The sequence below is a fragment of the Macrobrachium nipponense genome, chromosome 9, assembly GCF_015104395.2.
Source record: "Macrobrachium nipponense isolate FS-2020 chromosome 9, ASM1510439v2, whole genome shotgun sequence".
NCBI lineage: Eukaryota > Metazoa > Arthropoda > Malacostraca > Decapoda > Palaemonidae > Macrobrachium > Macrobrachium nipponense.
In genome coordinates, this window is record NC_061110.1 from 76791133 (window position 1) to 76813632 (window position 22500).

Here is a 22500-nt window from a genome sequence, read left to right on the forward strand (position 1 = left end):
ACGGATGAACAGATAAACATACACAACCGTTTTTAGAGACTAAGAATCCACAACTGACACCTGCCAGACGTGGAGTCGTGGTCTCCAACGGTTGTGTATATTCGTCAGTACTCTCTCTCTAGTATTATTTCTACCACTAATATGTATCAGTCCTCGTCAATGGCTTGGAAATAAACTGAAACAGGTCAGGACTTGCTGCCACTTGCACCCAAACTCATTTGTTTCACCTGTGGTGATGTGTGACAAAAAAATCACGTGTCAAAGTGATTATATATATATATATATTATATATATATATATATATATATATATATATAAAAGGAGCCCATAAAAACGCCAAAATATAGAGAGTGAGCACTATCTTTCAGAGACTGCCGTCTCTCTATTCAGTACTTACCTGAAAGAGAGAGACATGAAGTTCTCTGAAACATAGTACTTAGTTCTCTCTATATTTTGGCGTTTTTATGGCTCCTTTTATTAGAGGGAATTCTGTTGTAACAGAAAATTTTTACCTGCCATATATATATATATATATATATATAATATATATATATATATATATATATATATATATATTTATATATATTACATATATCTATATAATATATATATATATATATATATATATATATATATGTACTATATGTATAGAGAGAGAGAGAGAGAGAGAGAGAGAGAGAGAGCTGAAAAACCAGAGAAGCTTAAGGACTGAACGCTACATTGCTCTGGTAACGTAAGCGCAAAAGAAAAACGGTGGTTATCTGCAGGAACAAAAGCTGTCATAAATATTTGTCGGTCTCAAGCAAAACGTCCTCAAGTGTTTTTATCTCCTGGACTCTCGCTCTCACTTTCGTTCTTTTTCTAAATTGTCCTCCCGTGAAATCTGTGACTCATTAATACAGGGTTCACTTTCCACAACCTTGACTGAAATGTTAAGCAGCGGCAACTTGGTCGCTTCATGAGCGCCACAGAGGTTGATTGGAAAGTCGACTTTTGCCCTGAGAAGCGAAATCTCGGTCATAGAAGGAAGAAAAACAAATACAAACTTCGGCGCAACCGACTTTTCTGTACAGTGTATAATGCTGTATAAAACTCTCAGCCGCGGCCCATGAAACACTCAGTCGCTTCCCATGAAACTTTCAGACACGACCCGTTGGTGGTCTGTGTCGGACGCACGATCATGACTAACTCTAACCTTAAATAAAATAAAAAAACTACTGAGGCGAGAGGGCTGCAATTTGGCATGTTTGATGATTGGAGGGTGGACGATCAACATACCAATTTACAGCCCTCTAGCCTCATTAGTTTCTAAGATCTGAGGGCGGACAGAAAAAGTGCGGACGGACAGACAAAGCCACATCCATAGTTTTCTTTTACAGAAAGATAAAAAAGAATGAAATTTAACAAATTACTGAATGCCATAAGAATATGTTTCATTTCTACTGCGTCTGGCACAGGATTAATTATATCAGTAAATTATAGCTTATGATAACGCAAGCCGTCTAAAATTACTCTCCTCATATTTGGATGAATTTATGCTTATTACAATATCAATTACCAGCGAATCACTGGATCGCATACCTTGAGCACATGAAGATTACATATGTCCACTTATATTCTTTTTAATCCTTTACAGGTCGTTTAACCAAAATTAACTAGTGTAACAACTGCACTGAAACTTAACATTGATAACAACAACAGTCGTGATGATGAAGACAGTGAACACAAGACCAAGAGGAACAACAACAGCAATAACAGTCATAAAATGTAATGATAACATCACCCACGACAATACTGATAATGTTCGTTAATCAGCAGCCATAGTCCGTGACATGATCCACAGGGTGAAGAATATCACAAACCAAATTCTATTGAGTTGGAGCTCTGAAATTTCATGTTAATGATAAACTTCCTACCCATCGTTTCTTTTCAAAAGTCTATGTCTTTAAGCCTATACACTAAACTTAGCTTTGATTTAAGCAAATAAACATATGTGATAAACGCGAGTCGATATTCATTGGACAAATAAATATATACATTAAAAACACATAAGTGCACTTGTATACTTATTCTATATTGAATCTAAACAATATTACCTTTCACTGGATTCAATAACATCAACAGTTAATATATGTGTATATATATAAATATATATATATGTATATATATACTATATATGTGTGTGTGTGTGTGTGTGTGTGTGTGTATGAATATAATATATATATATATATATATATATATATATATATATATATATATATATATATGCATATAAGCCTGAAACTATGATGTGTACTTTCGTGCTTGACAGGGGTGTCTAGTATAGAATGGTTCGATTCATCAAAGAGAGAGAGAGAGAGAGAGAGAGAGAGAGAGAGAGAGAGAGAGAGAGAGGGCGTCTTCGTTGTATTAGCTTACTAATGTTTAACAGTTTCGAACAATTTACCTAACTGTCTGGCTTCCCTGAATTATTTGTATCAATTTAAGTATAGTAATAAACATACTTGCAAGCCAAAGCATTTTTTTTACCGATGAAACACACTCCATTTTAATTATCTGATACTTATTCAATATTGCTTCCTAATTAATAACTAGGTGTGAACTACCTTTATACTGTGAACAATTAATTCATCATCAATGTTCAAGATTACTCTAGAATTTAGTTTCAAAGAACTGAAAAGAGTTACATCACTTTCAATGTTCTTATGCGTCAGAGACAAGATATTCGACATAGAGGAACCTACTTTCAACGTTCTCAGGTTGCAGGCGACAGATTGGATATGAGAACGTCACACGAAAGCTACAGATGCATTTTTGGAAAAGTGAGGGCAGTTTTTACCTTCCAACAATTCTAGCTAACTTTTACTATCATTCCCTAATTGGTTTTATCATCACCAACCCCGTCATCAGCTTCAATGTCATTTTTATAATTGATACTATCGCCATTTCATGGTACAATATTGAGTCCTGGTTGCCAAGGCAACTGACCAATCAAAAATTGTGATCCTTATAACTTTCACCTAAAAGGTTCAGATAACCGATTCTCTAATCGTTATGATTATAATCTAATCGTTCAGCCACTCCAGTTTTCAACGCCATTTCCTAAGATCAAGTTCGGAGAGCAATTTAGGCAAAAATCAGTTTCACAAGAAATAGTATAATGAAAAAGAAATCGAAATGAAATGGCCGGAAATATCGGAGGTCAGGTATCGAGTTACCGGATAGTGAGTTATGGCAACAAAGCCACTTGCGAAGTTGCCAGTTACGGATTAAAACATTTTCGGATTCACCTCCCGTGATTTATTAGACCGTAGAGAAAGGTAATTGGTCACTCTGATTAGACAGGTTGTTAGAGAAGTTAAGGGAGATATTAACATTCCTTAAGGAAGCCTGGTTTTACTAATGCTCAATGTCCAGTAAAACCAGCCAGGTACAAACGAAATTGCCGGAAAGTGCTGTTTCTACAAAAAGAAAATAGAAAGAAAGAAAAAAAAAGTAATGTAAGTCAAGTCAAGCGATAAAAGCATACTGTAAATGACGAGCCGTTTCATCCTTGTATTTCAATATAAAGCACAACCTGATAAACAGAACAGGTTGAAAATTACGGGACTTAGAACACACTTGAAACAAAGTCACTTGGATCGTACTGTTGTTATACACACACACACACACACACACACACAACACACACACATACATTATATATATATATATATATATATATATAATATATATACACATCTATGCAGATATATTATAATATATATATATATTTATATATATATATATATATATTATATATATATATATATATATATATATATATGTATACATGTATATATATAGATCACAATAGAAACAAAGCCACTGGATCGTACCCTTGTCATTTACACACACCATACATGCACACACAAACTATCTATATTATATATATAATATATATATATTATATATATATGTGTGTGTTGTGTGTGTGTGTGTGTGTGTGTGTGTGTGTGTGTGTGTGTGTGTGTGTGTTCTCTGCGGAAAGTTTACTTTGAGGACGATGTGTTTTTATGAGAAATGTATGCGCATGTAAGATTATATTTAAATACATAAATATTATACACATATACATATATATACAGTAAATATATATAATTATATATATATAATATTATATTAAAAATATAAATATAAATGTGTCTTTAAAATGTGTTCGTACATACACATACATCATAAAGACACCTCGCGCCTTCCAGTAAACACTTTCTGCGGAGAACACACAAGAAACACAACAAACAGAAACACAAAGAGGAAGCAGGCAGCAAAACAATGCCCTGTTCATAGGTGATCCAACTGGGCCAACGGATGAGACTCGAACACCAGCGCCGTCGATTCACAGGAAGATCAAAACCCCGTAACTGCTCCATTTTGTTCTCACTGTTTGGGTGCTCGTGCTTCCTGAACGATATTCACAATTGTGTTAACTAGGTCACAATTTTGAAATGGCTACTTGTTAATTGAAGACGAATGTAAAAATGACTGTTGAGAGAGAGACAGGGAGAAAATAATAGTATGTATATGGGGCATTGTATATATATACTATATTGATATATATATATATACTATATATATATATATATATATATATATATATATAGTATATGTATATATATGTATAAATTATATATATATATATATATAGTATATGTATTATATATATATATATATATATATATATATATATACATACCTCTCTCTCTTTTCTTTACCTTAATAATTTCTATATATATATATATATATATACTATATATATATATATAATATATATATATAAAGGTTTTTTTGCCCGGAAGCGAATGGGAAAAAATGGAAAAAGCGAGTTAGCCGAGTACTTTCGGTCCTATTCGCGACCTGAATAGGACCGAAAGTACTCGCTAACTCGCTTTTTCATTTTTTTTTTCTCTTTCGTGGCAAAAAAAACTTTATTTATAAATAGCATCACGTTTTATCTACTTCATATATAATCTGCATATATATATATGGATGGGAAATTATAAAGGAGAGAGAGAGAGAGAGAGAGAGAGAGAGAGAGAGAGAGAGAGAGAGAGAGAGAGAGACTTGACTGCAGAACTTTCTAAAAAAAATATACATTTCTTTTTGTTCACTTAATTGCACGTATGTCTCTGGTGCTCATTACTCCATGAAACTGATATTTGTGTTTATTATTCACCAACCTTTAACGAGGCCGTTCCGCCGTGTTTGTGTTTGTTTAGCGGCCTATCGTGCGGGAACTGCTACATGTGTTCCGTGTGGGAAATTGCTACCTGTGAGCCTACTTGCCTCTGGATGGCGCTGGCTGAGCTTTCGTTCGTGAGTTCCCGAGGTTAACCATTGTTGTTCTCTGTCTCGTTTCCATTTTAGTTATCACTTTTATGTGTTTATTTCTGTTTTAAGCTCGGGGTACATAGATGGCACTTAAAATTATCCGTCAAAGAACGTCTAGGAAAGAAAATGAGAGAATAGTTTTTGAAAAAACATAGAACTCAAATAATAGCTAGGCTTAATTTCTCTCTCTTTGAATAGATGACGGCATGGTCCGTAAGCAGCAAACTACGTGAGACTTTACAACATATTTATATCACTAAAAATCTACAGTAAGAGGAAAATGCAAAGTAGAACTTCACTGTGAATAAATACTACACCTTTTCCTCCGAACCACCAGTGATCTCAATTCCCACCTCAGTAGTTAGCCCGATCTTGTACCTGAGACCAGAAATAGTTCACATTAATTTTCTTCAAAAAATAAACATCCACACATTCCGAATAACATGCAAAGAACGTAGGTGAACGGAAAATCCAAACTACCGATGTTATAAAAGGAATTTCGATTCGTGAACACAATATGCTGTTGATGGTCAAATGCACAAAGCACATAATACATGTGAAAAAAAAATAAAAAAAATTCTAATAAATATGTAATGCGTGCAATAAATTAGCAAAATCTAATACCAAAATTTAAAATTCAAATTAAATGTAAATCGTGAAACGTACAGGCCTTTTTATATAAACATTTTCATGAATATCAGCTATCATATCATAAGAGAAATGGTAGACATAAAATAAAAACAGCATTCAAAAAATTATTTGCTAAAAAAAAAAAAAAATCTATCCCTTGAAACGTGGAAACCACAAAAGAGGCAAAGCCTTTCTTCCCTAGAAAAGGGTGATCACAGGTGTTCAAGAAATTTATAACCTTCCCTTCGAGGGAAGTAAGAGGAGAAGAAAAAAAGAAAACGGGTGACCACAGGGAACACTTCATCATCCCCTGTTCACTCGCTCATTAGGGAAGACGGAGTAATGAGGGTGAGAAGTGAAAGGCTTTCTACTTCGTCAGAACAGAAAAGAGGGTGACTTGAGGGATGGGAGCAAAACAAGAAAAGAACGAGAAAATGGCAGTGATAGGGGGAAGTGAGAGGGGTGAAAAAGGGAGATGGGAGTGAGGGGCGAAAAGGGGAGGTGGTAAAAAGGGAAGATGGGAATGAGAGGAAAATGAAAAGGGGAGATGGGTGGAAGGGGGCGAAATGGGAAGATGAGTGTGAAAGAGGGGTGAAAATGGGAGAAGGGGTGAGAGGGGAGATGGGAGTGAAAAGGGGAGATGGGAGTGAAAAGGGGAGATGGGAGTGAGGGGGTAGGGTGAGGGGGTGAAAAGAGGAGAGGGGTAAAAGGGGAAAGGGGATTGGGAAAAGAGGGGGGTAGAAAAGAGGGTGTAAAGGGGAGTGGGAAATGAGAGGGAAATGAAAAAGGGGAGATGGGGATGAAAAGGGGGGATGGGATAGAAGGGGTCGAAAAAAGGAGATGAAAGTGAAAGAGGGGTGAAAAATAGAAGGGGTGAGAGAGGGGAGATGGGTGTGAAAAGGGGAGATGGGAGTGAGGGGGTGAACAGGGGAAGATGGGAAGATGGGGGGGGAAAGGGGAGATGGGAGTGAGAGGGGGGGTGGTTAAAAAGGCAGAGAAACGGTGGAATTGGGGAAGGTAAAAGAAAAAAGCTGAAAACCCGGGAAAGGTGGTGAGGCTTCCATCACCATCCCACACAACTCTTCTCTCATTAGTGTCTCTTGTGATTCTCTTTCCTCAAGCACTCCATTTCTCCCTCTTCCTCCTTTTGTTCACGAGTTTCCGTGCAGAGACTGGGCCTAACAACACCATCCGCCTTAAAAGCCTCCCTTTTAAGACTGACATAAATCTCAGAGATTTTTTTTAAGCCTTGATTACTGTCTGGTCATTATTCCCCCTCCTGTCAACTCCTAAAATGCATTTATCGTTTTTTTTTTTTTTATAATATACACGCAGTACTGGTCACTCAAACTGACAGAAAGAAGGACAGAGGGGGGGGGGGGGGTTGTTTGGGATAATGCACTTAACTATGGTCTCACATATAGTAAATGCTGTGTAAGTTCTCTGAAATATACTATAGGTTACTGACTTGATAATTAATCGCATCAAAAACGAACAATGAAAAAGATTGACTCAAACTTAAAATAACTAGATAACTAATTGCACAAATAACGAACTATAAAGAATATGGATTCACACTTAAAATAAATATATTTCATATTAATAACTATTCCTACTATTACGAAAGACAATATTACAAAATATTTCTTATAAACAAAATTAAACTTATGTATAATGAAAAATAAAAAAAAATATTACCGTAACAAAAAATATACCTCAGAAAACATAATAAATAAATCATCTTCATCGTAAATGGATATAAATAAAAAGAAAAATAAACATTATTCCTAAAAGTAAACGAGAAAATGAAAGGCAACGGAGTGGAATCTGTATCCCTCCAGTAGAAAAGAAACTAAAGTTCGTATAAGTTCTTTACGCTGAAGATTTTAATCCCAGCGACAACGTACATCTCTTAGGCCGGTTATCTGGAACTGGCCGGCTACCGACCGACCACCACCACTAAAACCAGCTCCGCTTTTATCCCTCTGACCACAGCAGCTCACCAGGACCTTTCAAGAAGTGCTTTCGCCTTCCACCATCAGATAATGCAGGACCGTCTTCCCTCACGTAAACGTATCCTACAAGTCTGACAATCTCTCTCTCTTTTAAAGGTTTAATTGGGCGGCAATGACTTCTGTTTGTTCTTCCCAACTCCGTCGATATCTATCCACGAAACTCGTCCATTTTCGGTTATTTATGTTTTGATACATTTTATCTCGTTGAATTAAGTGGATATTTGCTTGAATTTTTTATTTAACCTCCAAGTCCACCGTTAATCTGGTTCGTATCGTTTGTATTCAATTAAATGTTATAACGTTGAACTGGTCGTTAACTTACTAACGATTTCTCGGTTTACATACTTTCCTTTCCAGAATTTTTAACGCACACTGATGACTTTGGCTACATTCCGCAGAACAGATTCTCTCATTTCAAAGTTTAATTAACCGTAAACAATGATGTATTATTCACTCCTCTCAAATGTTTCCAATATAAGTTATGTATTGCAATTTACAAACGCTTAAAATACCATTTATACAAAATCACCTCGTAATTCGACATTTCCTTTATGGAAAGCTAGAGAAATGAACAAGATCCAGCCACGTCTCACCTGATGACTAGTTACACTTCAAAATGACTAGTTACACACGTGGTAATACGTGTTTTTGGATACTTTCCTTAACGGTTATTTAATGGGATTTCAACGGAACTTCTCTCAGCGAATCATCGCCAGCAATGTCATTTTTTAACTTAAAATCAAGACTCGGCAGTGACTCGGCTAGTGACCAGATGCATTAGTGATAACTGTTTTGTAACTAATAATTACCTATATGATCAGTTCTCAGCGGAAATCATCTCAGGAAATGGATACATTTTATGTTCCTTTAAGAAAGCAAAATGAGTTAAACTTCTATAATACATAAAGATCTAAACTGTTCAGTTTAGACGGCTTTCAAAGAGACGGAAAAGTCTCAATCTCAACCATTAACATATAACATTTAAAGCTTTACCATTTCAAGTAATATCTATCTATCTATCTATCTATCTATCTCTATCTATCTATCTATCTATTTATTTATTTATTTATTTATTTATTTATCTATCTATAGATAGATAGACAGACAGACAGACAGACAGATAGATAGATAGATAGATATAGATAGATAGATAGATAGATAGATAGATAGATATAGTACATATATTACTTGAAATGGTAAAGCTTTAATGTATATTTCTGGTACGAAACATGCAACGGAATTCTTCTTCATTGGGGTTTCCCTTGTAATGAAAAGGAAAACAATACTTCACCCTTACACTGAAGTAACTAGAGGAGTAAAACAAAAGCATCTATAAAAAGCTGCCTCCCAGAAAGGGGAAGGGGAAGGGGTGCCTTCAGAAAAAAAAAAAAAAAGCATCACAACGGTGTACAGCAACGTTCGTCCTCCTACTGAGTTGGTGGAGATTAAGGCCCAACTTTTCCAAAACCTCTTAAAGGCTAACCCCATCTTCTTTAAAGTTATCTGGAAATCTGAACAATAGCTGAGGATGCACCTACCTTGAAAGTAAGATCTTTGCCATGTTTCCATCTTCTTATCTTTTGTGAATGACAATTTTTACCAACACATCATCCTCCATTTTCGCCACAAGACCAAACCATTTCAATACACTCGAACCCGTTTTTTCTCCTACGCGGATTTTAACATTTGAATTGCATCGCCCACTGCGAAATCGGGAGTAGTAACGTCAGATGATACCATTCAGTATGATCAAATGACTACGTAGGTATGCTGAATGCGCCAGAATCACATAAAAAATTCTAAAGTAAACACATTGACTATAAAAGAATCTCGGTGTCAAGAGGAGATATGAAAAGTTTCAGCAATCATACAGAAGGAATGACTCAAATTCATTTTCGTGTTCAAAAGAAAACCCCCAGTCATTTATCGACTAGTAAATTTCATTATCGTATTTCACAATGCAAGGCCTTAGTTACCGAATACTAACACCTTTTCAAATTACGTGATATATATGACATAAAAATACACACACATACATACAAATATATATATATATATATATATATATACATATATATATATATATATATATATATATATATATATATATATATATATATATATATACCGAAACACATTACACAAAATACACGAATTTTCACAACAAGTTATTATATACCGCACTTAAAAAGCACTCAAGTGTATATGTAAACTCCCACATGTATTCAAACAAAAGTAATCAAGCTGAAATGTGCCTTAACATACGCATTTCGCAAGTAACACGTTCGTGATGAAATGAAAAAAAACTCTTTCTTCTCATTAGTCCAGCTGACCCCACGCCAACTTCTGCACAAGGCACCAAAACTCAAAAAAAAGAATTGAAAAAAAGGAAAACATCCAACGGAAGGGCCGTTGTCGATCAGCTCGCTCCGAGTGACCTCACTGACGCCATAAAGCCCCCAGACGCTCAGAATACCTTGACCGGTGTGCTTTCTCGAGATTCTTTTCGAAGCATTGAGCAGCTTCACATTTCCAACGGCCTCTCTGAGCCGTCGTCTGTATAAGCATGTGTCAGGGAACGGGGGTTCGGCCCTCCGTCGCACACTCAGTATGCAACAGTGCCCGGGTGGCCGGGTACGCACAGCCTTGATACCCCCAACCCTCCCCTTCAAGACACGTTCAAGAAAAATTCGGGTGTAAATAATGGCCACTCTCCTCTGCACTCGGCCTTGCCCCAGACCAACTGTTGAAGGTATGTATGTTTATAGCTTCGAAGGAATCCAGTAGGCAAGTCATTTGGAGAGCTCTAATGACCCTCATTCTAGCAGAGCTAATCGAGACCCAAAATAAAACCGATAAGACGACAGAGTCACATCACCTCTTGCGAAAAGTTAGATCCTATCGGACGCCAGGTGTGCGAGATGGAGTCCAAGGACGAAGCCCACGGTGACCATTTAGTCACAGAACGGACACATTCGAGGGTACGGGCGGCATGGCCAGGATCCAAAGGGACGGGCGCCTTCACTGTTTTCCCTCCCAATCCCCTTCAACATTCTTGGCACTGCCAAAACGCAATAACAACATGTTGACGTGTAAAAGGGTGACGTCATGTCCACATCAACATTCGAATGAATGCTTTAAAGTACGTGTTAATCAAGAGAACAAAACATAAGAAGAATTCAGAAACCAGTTTCTGACAATCGGATGGAATGCAAATGTTAGCTTTGGTCACAATGCAGAGATCATATTTGGTCACATACGTAGTCATCAACAGTACTGCGCAAAGAGTCAACACAGAGCATCAACAGAAACTGAATATAAAGATCACTGAACACTAAAGCAAGTACAAACACAAGGGTGGGTCAATTTTACATTTACATAGTTACAGTATTGCGTTTTTCTATGATGTCACCAAGCAAACAATAACTGCATCATTATCACAATAACTGCATCATTATCACATAACTTATTTTATAAAATAATCACACGTCTTTATACACAGGATATACATAACGAATACATCGCAGAAAAAAACCCCATAAAAATAATCCCAAACCGGTCCTAACTGTGACCCACAGATAAACAAGATTTGCGCACGACTTGAAGTTACGTGAGGTCCTCGAGATATTTGGCAATTTAAATTAGATATGCTGTTCCTACTTGCATACCAACTGTGCATTCACAATAGAATAAGCACAAAAAAAAGCATGACCAAAGGATACAAACACATACACACGTATAAGCCTAAACACGTCAGTAAACATGGGTATGTATTTACGTATGTATACCAAAAAAACGATGCCCATCTTATATATTACATGGCACTGTTCTTATTAGTACCAACGGATACGATTCACAATTTACACTTTTGGGAGAGGGGTAATTTACTTGATATTCACTGATATCTAAAAATGAAAATAGCTGATATAATCAAAAACCATATCGTAAATCCGAAGTGAAATCCTAATTTGTTAACCTCCAGCTTCAAATTTAATACAGCTTTGAAAAATGAGTTGCCAGAGTTTTAAACCTGATGAAATACGAGTCACCTCACCCGGACTAAACAAACTTACTTTTCCTCCATTTCTCTTTTCCTGACCCCCTACAACTTTCCTTATTTCGTGAGGCTGAAATGTCAACCGCTCCCTTTTTCGTTAAGTCCCGACCTTCTCCATCTCCTTTACAGATTCTTGTTTCCTTTTCTGCCTGGATTAGAAAAGGACACTAAATTTCCAGTCCATGTGGTCTTTGCTAGAAAAAAAAAAAAGTTGGAAACAAATTTTCACGGAAAGTTGTTACAAGATCACGTGTACGAAATGTTCACTAATTCAGCGAACTTACATCACAAGGAAAGGCAAGTAATAGACTTCACTCTTGAGATAATCGTCTAAACAAAGCCCAAAGTATGCACACATTTTAAGCAGTCAATTTCCTATAGAAAAAGGTATGATTTAGGACAATAATTGCTGAGGGACATCACTGCATTAAGAGTATTAATAAATCAACACGAACAATGATATAGCCAAAAGCACTGAAAAAAAGTGCATTATTTTAAATATATGGATACACAGTCCATATACTTATATATACACTCTATAAGGAAATAAACGACCAAGGGTAAAAAGATTCCAAATAAAGAAAACTTCCTCAATGAAAAGTTATGGTATCAATCTACACCTAAACGCCCCCCCCCCCCCCCATTAATGACCACGTAATCCCCTCTGGGCAGGACGACCATGAAACCCCACCGAAAAGGCACTGGGTAAGAAGTTCCAAATGCCAAGTTTCTGGACGAAGAAAGTGACAATAAAAAGGTCATCTCTGAGTACAATCTATACGCAATGTACCCCAAGATGAAGCAGGCCATAAAGTACGCCAGTTTTCGAAAGTAATGTCTGAGCAGTAATTCCTGTTACTCAGAGAGAGAGAGAGAGAGAGAGAGAGAGAGAGAGAGAGAGAGAGAGAGAGAGAGAGAGCTATGAAAGGAGAACCACTCTGGGTGGTCATCCGAATTCAGCAAGGACAAAAAACGTACTACACAGCTAAAGAAAAGTACACACATGAAAAGGAAGTAATGACACACGAGAGAAATGGAATATCTGACACAGTATGTTTTTCTTCATTGACAGCTTCGAGAACAGTATTATACATTCAGTCATCGGCACCATAACGATAGTATGTTCAACAAAAGAAAATCCATTTTAGATGGAGATGTATAATATAAGTTCTGTTCTAGTAACTTTGCTCTAACTAGATGTAAATTAAATCTTTCATACATGCTAATTAAATATACTTTTGTCTCGTGACTGCATCACGAGAGAGAGAGAGAGAGAGAGAGAGAGAGAGAGAGAGAGAGAGAGAGAACTTAAAATAGGCAAAGAATAAAACCATTATAGCCTCTTCACCGCACTTGTTTTCTATCTATTTCACTATTCAGAGTTGCTTTCTCACTCTATATATTTCCTTCAACATTTAAAACGTAAAAAAATAGCCTGTCACACTAGAGAAGGCAAGACACGCACGCACGCGCGCAACAACAACAATGGTACGAAAAGGAGCCAGAGCATAAACTTTACAAAACGGTTCTGTTTTCGAGACCGTGGTCTCAAGCCAGTGCAAAAATGGCGAATAATTCTACCTTTTGGGTTTACGGGGAATAAGCCGGTGCATTTCATAGCCTTGCCAAAGCACTTTGCTTCATTACGCCGTATGAACTCGCCACGCCAGGAGGCACACGCCCTTAAATGGTAGAAAACACAATGGCTGATGATGATGATGGTGATTTCTCCAGGCGAACGCGCGGTCACAGATTGGATGCTGAGGGGCTCTTCCTCAACAGAAGAAAATCCCAAATCGATATCTCTCGATCAAGATTTCAAAACTTGCAATATCATCTTCCATACTGCTTAATTTGAAACTAGAATTCTTATCAAGTTAAAAGCGGACAACAGAAAATCCATTTAATTTCATGAGATTATAAAAGTTTCATATACATTAGGCTACAAGTAAGTGATAGACTTAAGGGATACATAGTATTTATAGATTTATAGTTGGTATCGTTATAGTTAAGATTTCGTTAGCTCACGCAATTAAATCTCTCTCTCTCTCTCTCTCTCTCTCTCTCTCTCTTCTCTCTCTCTCTCTCTCTCTCTATATATATATATATATATATATATATATATATATATAATATATATATATATCACAAATATTTATATCTATATATATCATATATATATATATATATATATATATAGATATCTATATATATATATATCATATATCATATATATATATATATATATATATATATATATATATATATATATATATATATACATAATCAACAAACGCCTTCTCCATATAAGAGGGGATGGCGCCAAGAGCGATGTGCAGCGCTATAAAATCAAGCCTGCGAGCAGACCCGAATTATCACATAAAGCTTAGCTGATCGTACTAAGCACAGCGTTCGTTAAACCAGGTACAACCGCCAAAAGGGAAACGTAACTTTATACTATCGATAGCAAATTCGTACAAAACCGATTTGAAGATCAAAGACGACCTAAAACTATGAATTTATAAAAAAAATTAAAGTTATCTTTAAATCTGAACAACAGCTGAAGATACACCCACCTTTGAAAGTATGATCTTGTCATGTTTGTAGTTCTATGTTCTAAGTCCCACTTTCATGATAAGCAGCCGTTTCATCAATATGAATACTGCACTGTCAACAGCAATGTCGTCAATTTGGATTATAATAACGTATACTAAGGAAATAATGACTTTTAGACACACAATAGCTAAGAGACTGCCAAAAGGGAAACAGCGCAAGAACCTCTCCCACCTCCCCACCGAGGGGATCCCAAATTGGATCTGGTCAGTCGCACGGTAACGACTTGACTCTGTCACCATCAAGTTCCCTTCCAGGAGGTTCCCTTCCAGGAGGTTGTTCCCTTCCAAGAGGCCAACGCGTGAACTTACTGACCCACTCTACGTGGCGGGGTTTCGGGGACGGCCTGGAAAAGGTCTCCGGGAACTCGAAACCCTTTCCGAACACTCCCGCTGCTACATCGCCGCCGTGGATGAAAACACTGGGAGATCGTTAACTCTACGGTCATTGGCGAAGGGCCCTTCGACTCGAAAGCTTTGTCTTGTTCCTCCTGATAAAAATCTCGGGACAACGTTGTGTTGAATAACGAGAAAAGCTGAGGGAAAAATACTGGGTAATGATAACAAGTTTGTATATATACATATATATATATATATATATATATATATATATATATATATATATATATATATATATATATATAATATACGCACAAACGTGTTGTTATTAACCCAACATATTTTTCTCAGCTTTTCCAATAATTCAACACAACGTCGTCCTTAGATATATATATATATATATATATATATATATATATATATATATATATATATATATGTATATATATATATAGTGTGTGTGTGTGTGTATTTGCGCCTAGAGATACGACAACACGGTATATTATATATAATATATATATATATATATATATATATATATATATTATATATATATATATATAGTGTGTGTGTGTGTATTTCGCCTAAAGATACGACAACACGGGGAGTATAATGCCCGTGCTAACAGCCATCTGGCGATTTTCGCATCACGTCAAGAGGCGAGATATGCTACTGCTTTATTGCCCGACAGCCTCAGGGGCCAAAATGATGTCTGTCGTTGGCCTAAGATTAAGTGGACCATCCGCTATATCCAAGGCATTTCCTCCACTTTTATAAGACACACAGACTTCCTCTACGCAATGCTTTGCACTGGGACATGATACTGTACTATTCCAAATCACTCCAGATCTTACGGTTTCAATGTTTACTTTGTACTTTTCACTAACGCCTTAGTAGCAGTCGATCATAGACTAACTTGACATGGCCTTATAGTAATAAATATAGAATCTAGGTCAGGCGCTGTGACCTATGAAGTCATTCAGCGCTGAAACGGAAATTGACAGTACAGTTAAAGGAATGAACGAGGTTGCAGACATGGCCTTATTAGGGAAGAATATCTATAGTACATTCTTTGAATAAAATTCGGTATGAAATTCATTAATCGGCAGCTGATGCTAAGGTAGTTGTCTGCAAAAGGGGCTTCATCCTTGACTCAGTTATTAACAGGATGAACGTATAAGTAGCTACTGTGTCGTTTCACTCGGATGCTAACCCCTACCCAGCAACGTTGGGTTACCGCTTGGATGGGTGACCAACAAGAAAATACCGGCTCCCCGCACATAAACCCTTTGATCACCCATAGGGAAGGGGGAGGGGGTGGGACTAGCAACCCCATTCCAGAAAAAGCTTTTACAAAAAAGGAAGGTTAACCCATTCTTGAAATAACTCTTCAAGGGGAAAAATCCGTTGGGTTATATATATATATATATATATATATATATATATATATATATATATATATATATATATATATATATAATGAGAGAGAGGTGTTCATACAACAAAGTTTGCGTAATTACATTTACCTATAAAAATAAACTTATGAGAGTGTTTTAGACGACAAATTTCTCAAGTAATGGAGAGACAAAGATGGAGAAACTGTGATCATGCCCGTTCCAGGTTTTTGTATTATACTAAACCGCATAGCTTTCAATAGTTACATTACAGTAAAATACAACAATTACAGCTACAATTCATATATAATGACAGGAATGCATTTATTCCACTTCTAATTTCCGCGTCTTATCATAAATTTACAAGAACACAAACCGATACTCAATTTGTTTTAATAATTTACAAATGATTCGTACATGCAATATTTCCGAGGGAAGTTAAAGAGAAACCATAAAGGTCATAATACAAGGGAATACCTTGGTCACATGACCTCTGCAGCAGTTACAGCTGTCCAAGAGAATGATATGCCGGACTGAAGAAGAAGCAAAAAAGAGAGAGAGAGAGAGAGAGAAAGGGGGGGGAGGGAGAGAGAGAATGACTGGGGAAAATGATCCTCGCATGTCACCTACCAAGAAAGTAACGGTAGATGTGATTTGAAAAGATGTACTACCGGATTTGTGTTGTCTTTTTGGTCAAGGCAATCTGACAGGAAATGTACGCCATATCGTCTGTCAGTTGCTGAACAACGTAAGCACAACTAGTTCTTCATTAATCCACTTTTAATTAAAGAGTAACGGTCTACTGGAAATATATGAATAAGTGGAATCAATCTAATGGCTAGTTATTGACTCGCTTAGTTCGTTTGAAAAGGTAATAAATTACCTAAAAGGTCTCAGTTATTAGGGTACACACTTCGTGATATCATCTGGGGAAATGTCTAATGATTAGAAAAAAATATAGAAATTAGATGCATTAGTAAAATATGACGTCTTGTGGACAGGTCGATGAGACCGGCAACTTAATGCCCTTATCCAGCCTAGGCCTAAAAATAACATAAAAAAGAAAAAACCGGGGAAGAAAGAAAGCTTTGATTTTATTTGAATTGATAAAATTTAGGCGGTCAAACAAAGAACAGGGGGCACCTCAACAACTCTGCGCTTTACGACAATGAAAAGAGAGAGGTGGAGTGGTTGGACAGTAAGATAGTGATCCAGAAAATAAAGAATGAAGTAGTACAAGACTCTGAAGGTGGAAATGGGAGAAACACCACAGTCGCACCGAGAAGTATGGAAACTACGCCGCCAAATCAGTTGTTGACAACCGACCAAGATTAAAGAAGATCATTATAGAATAATGGGAGCAAATCGATCGAAATCTTTAGGGGAAAACCACAGTTTCCCACGGAAGGCGGTTCTCCTACAATCGATTTCAGACGAGGAGCGAAGACTTCGTTACGCGAACCTGGACTTCAATTGAGCTCACGGAAAAAAAAAAATCATCTTAGCTCGTCATCCTATAATTTATAAAATCGACAAGATTTTTTTTCTCAATCTCTCTTTATAGCCTAAATGATAAACTCTCTCTCTCTCTCTCTCTCTCTCTCTCTCTCTCTCTCTCTCTCTCATATCTTAATTGATGTCAGGAAAATCTTTCAATGCGTCTCATGATTTCAACTACCGAATCACAAAATTATGAAGTCTCTCTCTCTTCCCTGTACAAACTCCAAAACCTTTTCTCTCTCTCTTTTACCACCTGGTGTGGCAGGGAACTATTTGTCAACCTGCTTGTTCTTCGCAACATTTTTTTCATAGGCCTTACGTATATAGTTGTGAAACTAAAGTGGAGAGAGAGAGAGAGAGAGAGAGAGAGAGAGAGAGAGAGAGAGAGAGAGAGAGAGAGAGAGAGAGAGAGAGAGAGAGAGAGAGAATTTGTTTTCCTACCACAGATGGCTCGGTCTGTCAGCAGTGAAAGGGATTACTTGAGATAATCTTGGATTTCATTTGTCAAGAAATAAAACATTTCGTGGGATCGGATTAAAGTCTTAAAGTAAGTATCCAAAGTTATTCCACCAAAGTCATCTTATATTTTCCCTTTTATCAACGCAATTTACTTCTTTACTTGCTATCACATGTTTATAAGTAAACTTTTTATGTTAACGTATCACACGAACAAACGATCAAAGATATCCTTGCATTTCGTTAACAATCATTATAGTCTCATCATGGAGTCTGTGTACGTATGGCAACTTTAAGAACTAGGAAACGCGAAGTTATCTAAAGGCTGGTCAGAGATGATAGTTGTAGCAACCAGATCGACCGACCGGTGGTAGGCGGCCATTGCGTAAGATCTGGATGTTCTCTACAGCCTTCTCGGGATAATCGCTGATAAGGAAGAATCTAATCCGATTTACAGCGATATTCATCCAAGCAACAGGTGAAAGGGGGTTACAGGTGCACCTATGGAAACCCTTTCTTTTCTTTCTCGCCTCTTTTCAAGGTCGGAAAAGCACATCGTTCGTTAGGTACACGCTTGTGTAGGGCTGGCTCTCTCTCTCTCTCTCTCTCTCTCTCTCTCTCTCTCTCTCTCTCTCTCTCTCTCTCTCTCAAGTTTTTACTGCTGTTATAACCTGTCTCCCATTCGAACCTTTACCTTTTCTTCTTCTTCGCTACCTGTACGGTATTCTTTTTGTAAACTTTGTACCACTTATTTTTTTCTTTGCACATTCAAATTCACTCAAATATTTCCACTCAAGTAACCAGATAATCTTTTAACATTTTTCGGCAAACTCTTTTCATGACAAGAGTACCTAACATCTCATTCTTTATGTCATATAATTCGCCCATTACACCTTTATCTGGCACTTATTACTTGTATCAAACCTGACTTTTTTCAACTGAGTCTAATATTCTATTTTCTTTTTCTGCTTTTCATTCTCAACTTTACTTCTACCTCCTGACGCAACAGCTCCTCTAACCCGAGTTTAATGACAAAAAATAAAAAAATCTTTTTCATTTCGCTTTATATGTCTTCTATGACCTCATGCAAGGTCTACCTCATCCTTCCTTCAAATAAATCAACTAGCATTTCTGCCTTTTTTTTTTTATTCACCATTCAATTTTTATAAATATTCACTTCTTCCTACGATTACCTTTTGAGATTTTTTTTTTTAGTTTTGTAGTTTGCTTTCATTTGCGTCACTAGATTTCCTCCTCCCATAGAAGATTCACATCAGCCGTGCATCTGAATGTCTAGGCCAGTCCCTTACGACGCGCTCCTGACTGGCTGTTGATAAGCCAATCACAGGCTGGAAACTCTCAGTCTCTCTCGAGAGTTCACTTAGCAGGATGTATGTTCCACCCCTCCTGAAAGACGTATCCCTCAGGAGAGGTGGAACATGGAACCTACCTAAGTGAACTCTCTCGAGAGAGACTGAGAGTTTCCAGCCCTGTGACTGGCTTATCAACATCCAATCAGGAGCGTCGTAAGGGACGGGCCTAGACATCAAATGCACGGTATATGTGAATCTACTTTACCAACCATTACTCCTTAGTAAGTTCTTCCTCTCTCATCGAATTCTTATTTAGTTTCAGCTCCCTTTCTCACCCTCTACCTTTTCTTTCACATCTTTTCTATCTCCTCTCCATCGTCCTCTATACTCTCCTGTGGAAGTCCGTCCTATTCCTGCACATCTTCCGATGATCATCATGGCCGCTCTACACACCCATTTATCCAGTGGTGGCCCTCACCCACCTACCAATCTCCTCCTCCCATCTGCGCCTCCGGGCACCACACCTCAATACCTGACTCCCTTCCAGAGCTTTGGTATTTTGTTTTTGTCGTCTTGACTCTTCTACATTCTCTCCCCGCCGCCCACCATCTCCCCCTCCCTCTCCCTCTCCCTCTCTCTTGTTATATATATATATATATATATATATATATATATATATATATATATATATATATATTATATATATAGACATACAAGCAAAAATACTTTAAACCATATTCCTTAGAACTGCTCCGTTTTAATTGTTCAGTAAAATCTCTCTCTCTCTCTCTCTCTCTCTCTCTCTCTCTCTCTCTCTCTCTCTCTCTCTCTCTCTCTCACCTACTACATATGCAGAAGTCCATACGAAGATATTCTAGTGACACCACTCCCTATTTGCAAACAGCATGCATTCATAGTGAATCTCATCGCTAACTTCTTTATGAAAAACACAGTTTCTAATAGGTTTCCAGCTGCTGTGAACAACAGCGGAGGACTTTCTAAGCATATGTTTGAAAAAATGAAACTCAAAACTTGATACAAATTAGCCAAAGGAACTAGAGTCAGATGGCGGGAAAGATGCAGAGCGGCATAAGGCAAAACGCTTATAGGCAGAATCCAGCTCACCGGCATATAACATATAACCTTGGGCCGCCACAGGCCATAATCTTTTACCAGTGACGAGATTTTCGCATCTGATGTCGAACAAGCCGAGATCGAGATCTGTCAAATGACCATCCTTGTGAAATGCGTTGCTACAGAAATTCCCCTTAAAGTGCGCTGTGACGTCAAAGCATGTTTACTAAGAAGCCTCGATTGTCGATTTGTAAATTTATCTTGATAAGAGATTAATGGGCATTAAGGGACATATTCCTTGTTATATTCTCTCTCTCTCTCTCTCTCTCTCTCTCTCTCTCTCTCTCTCATTCTAAATTCACAATGAAATTTTGTTTTCATGGACACTTTCCTTATTACTCTCTCTCTCTCTCTCATTTTAAATTCACAATTATATTTTGTTTACTAACTACTGACCAGATGAACTTTTCGAAATCTGACTACAAAATAAATGAAACGCACCTAGAGAGAGAGAGAGAGAGAGAGAGAGAGAGAGAGAGAGAGAGACTGCTGAAATTTTATGAATCAAAAACTCATTCTTGCATCTACGATATTATAAATGGACACAGAATAACAAGCACCAGCAACCACAGAATTGGAGACTTAACCTGCGAGTTAACAGCTTTGTTGTGTCTTCAGTTCCATTCACCTCAGATATCTAGAGCACTCCGTTTTTTTTCTTTTTTTCTTTTTTCAGTCTTGCTTGACTGGAATTTGATAACATCACCAAAGAGGAGATCACTGTCATATCTTTCAAAAATTATTTTTCACAGTGGTCGATCCTAAACGTACCTGGTCTATTGGGGACTGAGTAAGGGATATTTCATTGCTAAGCAAAACCAAGCCAGAAGATCATTACCCAGAGGTATAAACACAAATGTGTATGTATGTATATATGTCCGCCATGACTTTCTTTACGAAGGAACCTTCTCTCTATTATGTATGTATGTATGTATATATATATATATATATATATATATATATATATATATATATATAGTAATCTACTAGTATATCTATACACATACACACATACTCTAATATATATTTATATATTATATATATATTATATATATATATATATATATATTTGTGTGTGTGTGTGTGTGTGTGTGTGAGTGTGTGTGTCCACTAATACTAACCCGAATATATTATCTAATTCCAGTTCACTATGCCTCGGGAATAACTTACACCCAAGGGAAGTTATAACTAACAAGTGCTTCGTCACCAGTTGGATTCGAATTGCTGCCTACTTTAGAAACAGCGATGTTCAGTGACTTTTGACCACTGAGCCACTGGTGAACTTCTCAGTTATAATCACCCTGGGTGTCGGTTATTCCGATGTAATATTGTACTGCATACTATGCCATATTTGTGGCTTAATATTCGTAAATAGAAAAAATCACGGTGTATGTGAATGTATGTATATATATATATATATATATATATATATATATATATATATATATATATATATATATATATAAATTACTTCGCGGTAGACACAAGGTATATATGTATAAATTTAATGTCATCTTCCAGTGAACTAGCGTCTATAAATAGAGACCCTTCAAACACACACAAAAACACCCACAAATGACCACTAAATGCGCATATAATACGAATAAAAACAAAAGTTACGATAACCAAAAGCACCATCGATTCGAAAACGAAGTATTTTAAAAATGCAATCTGATAATT

The 22500-nt window shown here is 36.9% G+C and overlaps 1 protein-coding gene across 5 annotated transcripts in view; it reads right to left on the reverse strand.

Annotated features, from left to right (window-relative positions):
- LOC135217968 (rho GTPase-activating protein conundrum-like) overlaps window positions 1–22500 on the reverse strand; it is a 355231-nt gene that overhangs the window by 157769 nt on the left and 174962 nt on the right. Inside the window, exon 2 of one of the 5 annotated variants that reach the window (XM_064254088.1) lies at window positions 5688–5748. The exons of 2 other annotated variants lie outside the window; for them this stretch is intronic. The gene's annotated coding sequence lies outside the window, so the exon portion shown is untranslated. Of the gene's footprint in view, window positions 1–5687; window positions 5749–9553; window positions 9867–10491; window positions 10516–22500 lie in introns of those variants that run through there. 2 more of the 5 variants (XM_064254090.1, XM_064254089.1) reach the window with 2 other exon arrangements.